Below are 12,491 nucleotides of genomic sequence, written 5' to 3'. Positions count from 1 at the left end.
GATAAAATATCAGTTCATAAAAGGTAAAAATATTATCCACATTTCATATAAAATGCATATGCCTCATTTTATAATAATGTTGAAAGATATAAAAAATATTTTTTACAATGTTAGAAAATAATTATCAGATTGCTGAGACCATCTTTAAATTAATAAGAGCTAAACGGCAATTAAAGCCGCCTCGGGGAAAAGCAGAGTATCTGGCAAACCCTCTTCGGGAAAAACGCCCCTGGGGAAACCACAACCGCTGGTTTTTAGCATGGTTTTATATCGTAAAATATTACGGCTAAACTGCCGATGAAAGAACAAATTATTGGTCCAGGCAGTATAACTCCTCCCTAAATAATCTGCAGAATGGTGCCTATTACCTGTCATCTTTAAATGAGTGCTTGCTGGGACTTCCAGGTAAGGATTGTGATGGCGCCAAGGCTCTGGAAAAGAACATCACATAAACGGCACATCATCTGGAAATTGCTAGACAGCAGAGCAGAACAAAGGACTCGCCGAGAACTTTTCTTATATCGTAACCCCTGAATTGGATGATAAGAAGTTTCAGGAACAAACGGAGCACGTACCTTAAGAGCAGTCTTGGGACTGTTATGCCCAAGTGCCTGTTCTTAAGGTACAGCCTAGTAAATAAACCAACGATAGAGCATGTGGTAATAATATAATGTGATATTAACAGTCACCACATCCGATGGAGAAGTTTTAGTATGAACACGAGGAGATCTAGGCCATTAGAATAGTAGGAAACATTTTGTTGCTACCAGACACGAAGCCATCGATACCCCCAACCACTGCGGCTTTTATCAGGGAGAGGCGTTTTTCGAAAGATATCACGTTCTCAGACCCCAGACCAGAGTATTGTCCTCAGAGAAAGAAGCAAATAAGTAGCTTAATCTGCTACTACCGCAACAAATATGCTGAACGTTCGCATCGCCACCTATTAAAAGTTCAAGGCCACTTGATTCTGCATGATCTACCAGATCCCTTAGTTCTTGCGTCGGCGGAGGGCACAAAGAATTATAAGGTAAGTAAACTGAGGCAACTATGACATTTCTCCTCTTACTATTAACCTAGCCGCAAACGGTCCTGGGAACAGAATTGTCCCAACATGGTTACCTCTAACAATTTTGACATCAAAACGCAGACGCTCGGTCTCGAGGATCTCTCATCGAAGAAGATCCTGGTCCCCTTTACTGATCCAATACCACAGATTGTCTTAAGACAGACCCATGGGTTTTAAACCAGAAATATATAACGACAGTCCTGCAATTTTGCCAGCCTTACTGCCAGAAGATAGGAAGAGGGTTTGGCATGCTATAATACAAAGACGGGATCAAAGGAAAACTGATTGGACAAAGTTCAATGAACTGAAAAGGTTGACTGACGGTTTCGTTCAGGGCAGAGGCAACTCATAAGACGCTGCCTCACCTCTGCCTGGGGAGCAGCGTGACCGGAAGTGGCGACAGGTGGTAATCGCTCCATTCAATTATAATCGCAAAGTGAGAATTAAAAAAAAATCACTTTGGCCTAGTTTAGGTCTGAACATACGGCCGATTTCAGGTCAATATAATTCACACCCCTGTCGTGTTTCCGTTATGTTATATATTGGTCATGCTGCTCTCAGAGCAGAGGTGCGGCAGCGTCTTCTTTTTAGAACTTGGATGTTGAACTCAAATCGAGGGGTCCGTGGACCACAAAATAGGAAGTTAGTTGCTTCCCAAGTGGCCCGGTCCGATGAACTCCAGAGTTGAACCTATACCGATTCTCTTGGAAGTACACCATTCAGGAGAACAGGTCTCAGAAGTGGGAGGAAAAGAATTGGCGGTTTCTGCAAAGCTTTCGACCCGAAGGTGTTCAGGAGGAATTGGGACACTGCGAGAGCGGTTACTACCAATAAAAAAGCGAGAACTGCTATACTATAGTTTGAAAACTTCAAAGCACCTGGCATGGAGCAAACTTCTAAGAAATATTTCTGGAGGATGTATTCCTCTGGGTTACGTGCCTTGATACAAGGGGAATATAGTCTTCATACCTAAGCCTGGGAAAGATGACTATTCAAATCCAAAGAACTTTAGTCAAATAACCTAACATAATTTTCGCTGAAATGTTTAGAGAGACTGGTTGAGCGTCACGTTCGCGAGAAGGCGCTAAGGTCGCACCCACTAAATGAAAACCAACATACTTACAATCGTGGCAAGTCCTGTGAGTCTGCTCTTTACTCTTTGGTTTTGAAGGTAGAGCACGCAACTCAAAAAGGCGAGCACGCGATGGGAGTGTTCGTGGACATTGAAGGAGCGTTTGACTGTGCCCTCTTCCAAAAGCTCTGTGATGCCATCAGTGAGCATGGTGGTGACGAAACTTTAATTAGGTGGATCTACGCTATAATAACGCTGAGATTATTGCGTGCTTTTGTATGTGTTGATCGCTACCTAATAACAGAAGCGATGAAAGGCTGCCCCCAAGGAAGTGTGTTATCGCCACTTCTGTGGAGTATGTTGATCGACTCACTACCATGCGAGTAGCAATATCTACAAATATACGTTGAAGCTTATGCGGATGAAGTGCCTATGCCGGTTGTTAGTCGAGATCTCGAATGGTGTTAGAAATACGCAACGCACCGTTGATATGAAAGACAGTCGGTTCCTCAAGCATGGACTTTCAGTAAATCTAAATAAAACCACAATGAAATTATTTACAAAAAAGTTTAAACTGAATGGTCTTTGCCTTCCAGAGATGAGGGGTACAACCTTTCAACTTTCCGAAGAACTAAAATATTCTAGATAAGAAGCTTCTTTGGAACAAACATTTGTAGATAAAGATGAAATGAGCTCTCACAGCTTTTAAGCTGGGTAGGCGCACCTACGGCTCGAATTGGGGAGTTAGATCTCAAGTAGTAATGAGCATATATGTCGCTGTCATTAGGCCGATTTGGGCTTATGCATCCGTAGTGTGGTAGGTTAAGGTGAAACAAAATAGTTCTCACTGTAAACTAGCCACACTGGAAAGAACTGTATGTCTGGGTATCATCGGTGCCATGAGTATGAGATCCGACGCAGCTCTGAATACATTACTCAATTTGCAGCTCTTAGATTTGTTTATTCAAAGCACTGCAATGAGAGCAACTTGTAGAGCAATTATATTTCCAGAGAAACCTCAGGGGGGGGGGGGGGGGTGGAGTATTGGTGAGTATTGGATTAGTTATTGGGAGCACTTAATCCAGTTCTTGCAATGCTTAGACTATATGACCTCATCTTGGAATGCTGCTATCAAAAACTGGAAATAAGCTTCCTGCAATAACAGGTAGGTGAGCCTTAATGCAGCTAAATACAACAAACTTTTCCTGACAGGGCCAAACAAACATACGACAGAGTTTTTCCATAATACACTAGCTGGACATATGTTCAGAATAGGAGTTCTCCGAGATGATGCGTGTTTTTTTGTAATGAGGAAGCGGAATCCGCTGCACATTTTCTATGTGAGTGCCCTGCATATGGACGCATCAGACATCAGATTTTTGGTGCTAATGTGCTACAATTGCAGCGGTGAGGATCACATCCACTAACGGTAATGCAGCGATACATAAACGAATTCGGGATAGTCCATTAGATAGGGAAATTGAGTACAACGGATGCCGACGGTCTGAATGCTTAGAGTATTGGCTTCTCTCTCATCACACTCATACATGAGCCGGAAGGATAGCCCAAGTGAAGGAAGTTCTTTTTAAACAAGAGGGATCGGATGCATTTGTATTATATAGCTTAAAGGACGAGGCTGAACATTTGCAGAAAGGAGATCAAATCACAAAGCAATATTCATGGATGCTTCTAACGACAGAGTTGGAAAATGTTAAGGAGAGCTGGATTCAAGTAAAGTAGGAGGAGAAACGCAAGATAAAATGAAGCGTTTTAGAAGCCCGATTTATGATAACGAAGATTACACCCAAACCTTGAAAGGTGCTCAGAAGTTATAGGGGTTGAGGAAGAAAGTAGAAAAAAAGACTTTGGAAAGGATTTAAACGGGTAATATGGCAATTGGTGGCATTTAGTGTCAGCTTGCTTATCGAGCACCAATACCCCAGAGTATCTAGGTTGGATTACAAGAGAGCACAGACCAGCGGAGAGGAATCGGAGGCAGATAGTTTAAGGTCATTTGGACAGAGTCAAGGAGTACGAGCAAAGGTCATTAATAAAGAACAGTGATAACAGTGGACCTAATATAAAACTTTAACGAAGTCGGAAGTAAGGAGAAACAAGTCGGGAAACCGGAAGCTAGACGCTTCAGGTACGAAAGGTTTTGTGTATTTCTTTTATAAAGAGATTTAGGTGTGCATTTGTCCCATTAGCATGTAGCACGTAAAATATGCATATATTATGTGAAAATAGTCACATTCAAGTGATATTGACATTCGTAGTCTTAAATTTGCAGAGGAGCGACAGATTTGACCTAGTATAACTTTGTTAGTAATAGTGTGATTTTCACCAAATTTGGCAGGGTCATGCTCTATGCTGTAGCCTACATTGCTGCAAAATTTTGTGATTCTAACGTGCACTTAAGGGAGGTTCTGTCAATTACTGAAAATTATAGTAAGGTACTATTATTAACTTTATTTTAACAGGTATCGGTATGAAGGGTATTTCGGAGTCTAGGCACCATATAGTGGCAGCCCCTGGTTTTTTCAGATTTTTCGGTTTGGTAGTTTCTGAGAATGGGTCCGTTGAAAAAATGATCACTTTCAACCCCCCGCACTCCCCACCTTTTCAACAAATGTCAAAACTAAGACCGGCTTCAGAAAATACTAACCGAGACCTTTTATTTGATACCCCACATGACTATATTTGATGAAAAAAAAATTTACACCCCCTTTTGCATGTATGGGGACCCCCCTTAAATTCGACGTAAAAGGATGTAACTCACTATATGCGTGAGCTTTCACAGTTCCCACCTTTCTACAAAATTTGGTGCCAATCGCTACAACCGTCTCCGAGAAAAATGCCTGTGACGGACAGACAGACAGACGGACGGATAGACAGACAGTAAACCGATTTTAATATAAGGCCTACAAATAAGTTCTGTCGGTTTTTTCTTTAAGGTAGTAGTCTGGTAACTTATGCCTATTTTCATGACTTTTTTGGAGGGTGGTTTTTTATAGGAAAATGAAAATGAATTATCTTGAATATTTAGAGTGTTTTTATTTACATATTGAAAATATAAAAAAAAATTTATTTGAAAAAATTTAATAGTTTATAACTATTATTATTGTCACTCGAAGTTGGAACCTCAAAAAAAATGCACATGGGTGGCCCGGGTGATTTTGGCTCTTGATGTCATCTGAAATCAAATATTCTTGATTATTCTTAATCTATAGACATCTCATTCTGGTCGGATCTACCGAAGTTAAATTTCAAGCGTAAATCACAAAATGGCGGACTTTGAAAAAAAAAGTCCTTTTATTTTAGCAAAGAAAGGGTTGTAAAATAAAAAGTTAGGGGTGGAAAAAATTCTCTTTAGTACCGACGAGAACTATACGTGTGTAGAACAGCCTGTTAAAATTTGAAAGCAATCGGTTCAGTAGAAAAAAAGTTAGGACCCGGGCCGACCAGAAAAACAATGTTTTGAGAAAAACGCGTAGTCGCATAACAAAAGTAAGACGTCTATTGACCTCAAACGCATTCCTCACTTTTGGGCAAGAATTAATAGTAGTGAATTCATTGCACTTACACTTTATACACAAGTTAAATCCCAATCCAACTTGAGATTTTTTAAGAAATTTTATATCACTCTTGCAAGCTTTACAAATCAGAACACTTTCTAAAGCACTGAATACTAAAGTAAAACTTAAAAGAGCGTAAGTTGAGCTCTCATCAATGGCTACTTCAATATCTTCTTCATTTTTTAATTTTTCAGCAGACTTGCTCACACATGTTACATCTTTTTCAGCAGTGTATCTATTACCGTGAAATTTTCGCTTGATGCCTGGATCTCCAGGACTTTTCGTACCACGTTTTTTTCCTTTCCTATCCATCTTAGATACTTACGTGTCAACGCACGATCAAATACTAACGAGTACTGTGAATTTTGAGTTGAATATACTTTAAAGTAAAGATATATTATATAAATATATATATTTATATATATATATATATATAATAGAATAACAGAGTCAACCCAGGTATAAAAATGCGCGCAAACAAAAGAAGGGTCCAAGCGGTTACAGCTGTGGGTCAACTTGAAAGGTTGGACTCCGAGGCGCTCTAGGAAACTCGTTATAACTCCCGAAATATTTCGAATTTCTGTCTGAAATTTTCACAGTATATTCTCAAGACATTGCACTTTCAAATTAAGCAAAAAAAAAATTTTCGATTTTTTGAACTCAAGTTACCAGACTACCACCTTAAATTTGAAGCTTTATTGTGAAAAATTGGTTATACATTCATTGTTCAAAGTATTGCCCATCGCTAGCCACAACTTTCTTCCATCTTTCAGACAATTCATAGATACCATCGCGCCAAAAATTGGCCTGCTTGGCCGCTATCCACTCACCGAGCCATTTTTTGAGTTCGTCGTAATTGGAGAAGTGCTGGTCAGCCAAGCCATGCTGCATCGACCGGAACAAATGGTAATCAGAAGGAGCAATGTCTGGAGAGTACAGCGGGTGGGGTAGGACTTCCCATTTCAAGGTTTCTAGATATGTTTTAACGGGCTGCGCAACATGTGGACGAGCATTGTCATGTTGCAAAATAACTTTATCATGCCTTTGCTGGTATTGTGGCCGTTTTTTCTTGAGTTCACGGTAGAGTTTGCCTGTGACGGTTTCGTTCAGTTTTAGCAGCTCATAGTATACCACACCCAGCTTGTCCCACCATATACACAGCATGATCTTCTCACCATTAATATTCGCTTTGGCCGGCGATGATGAGGCATGGCCGGGGTATCCCCACGTTGCCCGACGCTTGGGATTATCGTAATGGATCCACTTTTCATCGCCAGTAACTATTCGATGCAGAAAACCCTTCCTTTCTTGCCGTTGCAGCAGATGTTCGAACGTGAAAAACGGCGTTAGACGTCTCTTGGCTTCAGTTCATACGGAACCCAATTTCCGACCTTTCGGATCATTCCCGTTGCTTTTAAACGGTTGGAAATGGCTTGCTGAGTGACTCCAAGTGTTTTTCGAAGTTCTTCTTCCGTTTGTGGTGGATCTTGGTCGAGCAATACCTCTAATTCTTCATCTTCAAAAATGGTTGGTCATCCGGCGCGCTCTTCGTCTTCCAAGTCAAAATTGCCACTTTTAAACCGTCCAAACCACCTCTGACACGTTCATTCGGATAGAGCATGGTCACCATAAACTTCCACCAAAATGCGATGACTTTCGGTTGCTTTTTTCTTCATATTGAAATAATGAAGTAGAACTCCCCGCAAAAACACATTATTTGGTACAAAATTGGCCATTTTCGTTGATGAAAAAAGTGTTGTTGTTTACACTTCAATTAAATAATTTATACTGACGTTTGTGCCTATTGACAGTAGCTTTCCGATGAATGTTTGGAAATGTGGATCAATGCAATAAAAAACAAGCTACGCCATCTATTGTGCAAACCGACAGAACTTATTTGTAGACCTTATAAGGTTTTGTGTTTACACAAAACCTTAAAAAACAGGATGAATAACTATGAAACGAAACTCTGCAGGGACGGCTAGAAAAGTACGAGGCTAGTTATTGGATAATTAGGAATGAGAAGTTAAGCGGAGAGACTTTGGAGAAGGGCGTATTGATTGAGGGTATCAAAGGCTTCAGAGAAATCGATGTAAGGAACACGGAATACAAGTCGTGAATTAAGGCATTTAGCAAATAAGGTCTCTTAGCCCTTCCTGTGAGATGATCGAAGAACGCACGGCTTTTGACCTATCTCTGGAAAACTTTGCTACAGGAGAAGAAGAGTAAGATAGGGCGGTAGTTCAAAGCCAGATTAAGGGGTCTGCTTTCGAGAATAGGCATAAGAAGTCTACAAAGGGGTAAGTGGCATTATCCGTGACTTTTGCCGAAAATTATACTTTGAGGGAGGGGGATGTATTACTTACAATTAGTTAGGAATAGGTTCGGAAGTTCAACGCGCCCATTGGGTCTGATCGGATTCTGTAGTTGACTTTGAAAAAACTGCAATCTACTCTTGGAAATATCATTTCAACTCATTTTAAGAAAATTTTGATGAAGTTGAATGGAGAGCACCGGGTTTTTCTGATGATTTGTCAATCTAACAAGGCATTTGACACAAAGTCTCTTAAGTTAACTAGAATCTGAACGAACTTTAATATCCACGGGATCCATTTAATAGCTTTTCGTATTACCTTTCTGAGGTACCTTGAAACTAATGCTAAGTATAATTTTATAATTTTAACCATATACATTTGAGAAAATCTTCCAACATTCTCATTTTAATATTTTCTTTTGGTTTATTAGCAGGAACCACAGGACGTCGTTTTTTGGCTGAATGTTACACCATGTGTAGTACTTTCGGGATCAGTCATTGTGCTCCATAGAAGGGAATAGTTTCGCATGTAATGTATCTGCGGAAAATACTAAATATCCTTTAGGCAAATAAAGAAAGTTTCTTGGCTTCACTAACATCATTGTTCATGAATTTTTCTAGGAATCAATCAAGAAATAGATACAAATAAAATGAAATTACAAATTCTCCAAATTATAACGTGAATTTACGGATTATTTTAATATAATTTTAATGCTTGCTCGACATATAAACTTCAGATCATGACCTCGTTTCGCTCCTGCGTCTCACTTGGAAGTCTGATTTTTGAAATTTCGGTTCCATGCCTTCTAGCCATTTGCAGAAGTAATCAGCATCGGCATCAACATAAAGGAGATCTGATTTTGGTTCATCATCGGTTCCCAGACATCCATTCATAAGTGGTCCACAGGATGCTGGTAGAGTAATAACTGTCAGCGAATGGTCCAATTTGGCGCCCAGTCCTCCAAATGAAAGCTTAAGTGCTGAAAATTATTACTTGTACTGGTCAAAGTGTTTTTAGGCAAATGATTTGATGTTTAAAGGGGTCAGCTCACCAAAAAACGGAATAATTGAGTTTGGTTTACTCTGAGCATTTTTGCACATTTTTTAAATGGATGAAGAAATCGACCCAAAGTGAAATTAAGGCTAACCATATTTGCCATTTAAGAGCAGGCAGGAGAGAGAAAGTCCAGGCCGCGGGGTGAAACTCATATCTGTTCTCTTTTTTCTAGTTATTTTATGGAAGTCCCCATTCCGACCCTCCTGGTAAACTCCGTGCAAATCACCCCTTTTCTCCCTCCTCTTTCGCCATGTCTGTTTGGGAGTATTCACAAATTTGTTGCTTCACCGAAACTTATTGCTTCGCCGAAACTTTCAAATCGTTGATATTCCCCCTTAAAATATCCCTGAAACAATGGTCAGGACAGCGTATGTGACTTCTTTTATAAAAACCAACATTGTTATGATATGAGCCTTCTGGATACACATTCACCTGTACGGACGGAACGTGGTCCTGCGTGATTGATTGCGGGTCATTTGTAATTACGAAGCGACCAGTCTAATTGCACGGTTGCATCTTATTTCGGCCGTTTTAATTGTAAAGCAATGGTTTTTTGATTGATTGATGCACCTAGTACCCAAGCGGCAGTAAAATTGACGAGAAAATTTCTAGGTGGCAAAATTTTTGAGATGTCGGTCGATTTTGGGGCCTTGGTGTGCAAATATACAAATTTGATTTGATTCAAGGAAACTGGGATGAGGATCTGCACAGAGAATATGGATTAGTTTGTTTGCTTTAACAAATTTCAGGTAATTTGGGAATTGGGTATGTGAAGAAGGAAGTTCACGCCTCAACAGTTAATCTTAAATGTGAACGTTTTCATTTGTGCTTCGTTTCGGTACGGAAGAAACGATCAAAAAAGAATAGTTTGAGGAGAAGTGATTAAGCTGTTAAAGTTTTGAGTATCTTTAATTATGGATATATTTGACATTTCGATTTGCCTTATTGCGAGGTCTAAAAACATAGCCTGCGTATGTAATTTTGTTCATGTTGAGGGCGTAAATTCCCATTCGTTTTGTGTTTTTATAAAAGATTCAATGTTATTTCCAAGAAGTCACGCACTGTGTGAATGAAAATTTCTTTTAGTATCAAAGTTTTTCATAAAAACGAAATTATGGGTCATTATCGTAAACGAAAATCCGTAATGTATGTTTTCTGATTTGCGGTTCTGGGAAAACAATGCTATTGATAACAAATTGAATTTCTCATATTATTGTGCGCTTCCTATCATTCGTTTTGATTGCTGTTGGGATTTTCAACTTTTCAATTATTAATTTGTATTAAAGATTGTAACCTCCTGAGGGATTACATCATTCGCTTCTCTCCATTTTTTTATTTTTATAGACGGAACGGGCGCCTCTAATTCACACTCTTCAAGATTGGTTGCCCCTTCATCCTAAACTTTAATATTTTTGCCCCCAATACCGCGGGGCGGAACTTATTGTCTTTTGTAGCCTAGCACCAACAGTCTGGATCATGGAGTGGGACATGGCGACTTGTAGTAAATTTTGAATCTGAAGCAATGGTTGATGTCTCGACAGTAAATGATGACTGTTGTGGCATTCTTTTCAGCAAAGATTCGTCGCTGTTTGATGCAACTTTATGATGCTGTCTACCAATACCAGAGGGTATGGATCCAAAATAATTAAATCGTTCGACAGGAGAAGATCAAATTTTATTTTTTGAGTTGTCACAATCATGGCGGATGCAAGATTAGACCTACTAATATACTAGCACTAAATGCCAAGAATTTAGGCTCGGAAGATCCTGCCTACTTAAAAAATAAAGTGGCTTTGGCGGTGGTGGCCGTGATAGGCTAATGGGAGAATCCATCGAGAACTCCCCGCTATAACAAACATATATGTAGAATGTTGTATTCCTGCATGATTTGAACCAGACTGTGTGACAGTCCCAGAACATCAAGGGAAGCCGTGAGGAATTTGGATGCAAAGCTGTAGTTAGCAACATTATGGGAGCTACACTAACTAATCGAAACACCAAATTTCTTTGATTTCCCGGGCCAATGGCTCATAGTTCACCTTCTTCAAGTGTTTACCGTGCGTAGCCTTCGACTTCCATTCATTACTCCGTTTTTGGTCTGACTTTCGCCCACTCAGAGGATTGAAAGTTCGATTCTTCAAGTTAAGTGGAGTTGGCCCACAGTCTGCCTTGCAAACAACCGCACGCAAAGAACTCGCCTCCTTGCTGTAATAGCAAGCGCGTAGCGAGTCCACTTAGTTGCGACGTTGTGCCACCATGTCAACCACGCGTCTGTCACGGTCATAGCTTGGGTGCGCATGTCGTCAATGCAATATCCCACATGCGGCTCCTGATTACCTTTGAAACCGATCTACTGATACCAACCTACTAGACTTAACCAACTTTGTAGCAAGGGCATTTTATTAACTCGGATTTAATTAAAGGTTTTGACCCCGTTAATCAGATAATATTTTTTTTGCAAACTAGCCTCACCTAAGATTACACTATCACCCATTCCACTTGTTCCTTCTGTCTAATGCAAAAGTTGATTGAAAGTAGTGGACCTTTTATTCTTCACTGACTTTCCTCGCCTCCTAACTGCCTCCTGCTGGTTTACGCCAATCATCTTATGCTTTTTTTCTCAGTAGTTTCTCCAATAAATTTTGCCCCCAAATTGTCGATATACTATTTCCTTAAATCCTATATCACTCTTGATGTCATAGACTATTCGTCCTATATTGCCATCACTCATTGGACAGCTTTGCACAGCACGCGTAACGCGCAAACTTATGAAGTGTCTTTCACGGGGGTTGAATTTTATTTCAACTCACCGATGCTACATGGTGTTATAACGTATTAGAAGTTAGTCCGTTAAACTTCTCCTCCTGCTATAGTTTTGAGCGTAGGCTAAACTTGCTACCGTTTTCTCCTTCTGGCGAGTTTAAACAAAGCGCCTGTTTTTGAGAAACAAATACTGGCACCCTTGAATAGAGGAGATGCATCTTATGAGACGCTCTGTCGAGCAGCCTAAGTAAACTTCCCAATCAGTTTTGTTTTGGCCGGCTTAGGCCTGAAATAGGGCTAACAGACTCATCCGTTGTTCCTCGAGCAGCGATGAGTGAGCATCTGGTAACCATTATTCATGTTTGCCCAAATTTATTTTTGTCTGAATGTTTTTCCGCCAAAGATAAAATTCTGCCAAAGATGGTCCTAAGCCAGCTTGAGTAGGGCGGCGTGATGAGAGACTCTAGTTTAGATAACTGTGTAATGAACACTTTGATGGAGTAAATGGGGCCTTATTAATATAATCTATTAAGAACTCGATATATCCCAACCCCACTGAGTTGGTTATTGAGAATTCACTGAAATTATTCTCTACTTGTTGTAAAATGAGTCTGAAAAGGGATAGAAATTTGTGATTTAGC

This window comes from Hermetia illucens, chromosome 5 (assembly GCF_905115235.1).
Source record: "Hermetia illucens chromosome 5, iHerIll2.2.curated.20191125, whole genome shotgun sequence".
Lineage (NCBI taxonomy): Eukaryota > Metazoa > Arthropoda > Insecta > Diptera > Stratiomyidae > Hermetia > Hermetia illucens.
This window is presented reverse-complemented; position numbering follows the sequence as displayed.